This window comes from Arachis duranensis, chromosome 5, assembly GCF_000817695.3.
Source record: "Arachis duranensis cultivar V14167 chromosome 5, aradu.V14167.gnm2.J7QH, whole genome shotgun sequence".
Taxonomy (NCBI): domain Eukaryota; kingdom Viridiplantae; phylum Streptophyta; class Magnoliopsida; order Fabales; family Fabaceae; genus Arachis; species Arachis duranensis.
Genome location: NC_029776.3, coordinates 11,684,235 through 11,686,086, shown reverse-complemented (window position 1 = coordinate 11,686,086; position 1,852 = coordinate 11,684,235).

The following is a 1,852-nucleotide window of genomic DNA, read 5'->3' as shown; positions in this document are numbered from 1 at the left end:
GGCATTTATAAACTTTTCTGTTATTTTTATAGTAATAAATGTAGCATTATTACTCAGTCTCTAAGTCTGTTTCCGAGACATATTCAAAAATATAGTCTAAGTTATCATCAGATTCTTCTAATGGTTCCATGAAACAAGACTTAGCAATTTCTATTTATTTAGTAAGATCCTTTTTATCCTTCTTTTTTGGACATTTATTTGCATAGTGTCCTTCTTCTTGGCAATACCAACACTTACAATTTTCTTTTTTATTTGGACAATAGTCATTTTTTTGTTTTTTGTTTTTATTGTTACTTCTTTTTCTAAAATACCTATTTTTTCTCCAATTTGGATAGTATTTTCTTTTCCTAAATTGATATTTTCTTTTTCTTTGAAGATTTTTATTAAGACCATATTTTTGAGGTATCTCCTCATTATCCTGACAGCAAATTTTGATTATATTTGCAAATCTTTTTTGAGTTGCTTCTTGCATACAACGTTCTTTTATTTCCTCTCTTATAGCAGAGGTTGCTCCACCAAAATTATTTTCAATTGTTCCTCTATTTATTTCTCTTATAAATATTCCCATTATAAATTCATTAGCAGGATATGGAAGTTTTGTTATGTACATACTAAGATAATGATTTTTATCTTCTTCTTTTAATTCTAAATCGAGCATTCTTTCTCCTTCCATTTCCTGGATCTTAGGAACGTATTTTGATGGTATTTTTGCATATTTTGAATCTTTATTTATAAACCCTTTTTTAAAAGCATAATTATCAAAACCTGTTTCCCATTTAAATTGAGATTGATTATCCTTAGATGTTCCAACTTGTATTGGAATAGCTGGTTCTTCGTCACTTGAATAATCTAGAATGTGTTCTTCATTTTCTATATTTTCAGAATTTACTAATTCTTCCTCTATCTGAAAACCATGTTCCATAATATTATTTTCTTGAGCCATTTTTAATTGTTTAAAAAGCATTGTAACTTCTTCTAATTTTTCTTCAATATTCATAATTTTAGTGGTGGTTTTACTTTTAAATCTGTTATGTTAATTATGTTTTGAAATTTTTCTTCCTTGGGATTCTCTTTTTCCTTATTTCTTTGAAATTTTATGGATTTCTTCAAGCATATCTACTATAGAATTTAATTGTGGGTTAAAAGTATGATATAGATGTGGGGAATCATTTCCATGGTAACATTTTTTAGAAATTCCGTGTGAAAAATAAGTTTTTTCAGGTTTTTGAAGTCCTTCAATAAAACTTATAGTAAAATAAAGATTTTGAGAAAAATCATTTTGTATTGATTTTAAGAATTCAGTATCATTACAATTAACATTAGTTAAAATCATTAACTTTTGATCTATTAATTGTGATAAATTAGATATTTCTTTTCTTAAATCTTCTAATCTACTAAGGTTTTCCATTAGATGACGCTTTTCTTTGTTACGCTTTTTAAAAGTGTGGCTTTTTATAAAAAGTGTAGTTTAAGCAAAAATCTTTAAAATCTGTATGGATGTAACCTTAGCCACCACTAGTTACCATAGTCATAGCCACTAGAGACTTGGCTTAAATATAATTTGTATTTGTATATACTCCAAATGCAAAAATATCTTTATACGCATTTGCTGGTTTATTAATAGAGATCAGTAAAAGTAATTATACTTTACATTCACTACTTAAGTAGTCATAAAAAATCAGATTGATTAAATAAGAACATAGCAAAAGATTTTTAATTTTATCCGGTCTATTTATCAAGATTAAACTCTTCATATTTACCCACAGAAAAAAAAACTGCTATACAAAAAATCTTCATGCTTTTATTATTCTGTTGTGCTGAGTTATTTGTATATCTAAATTATTATTTTACT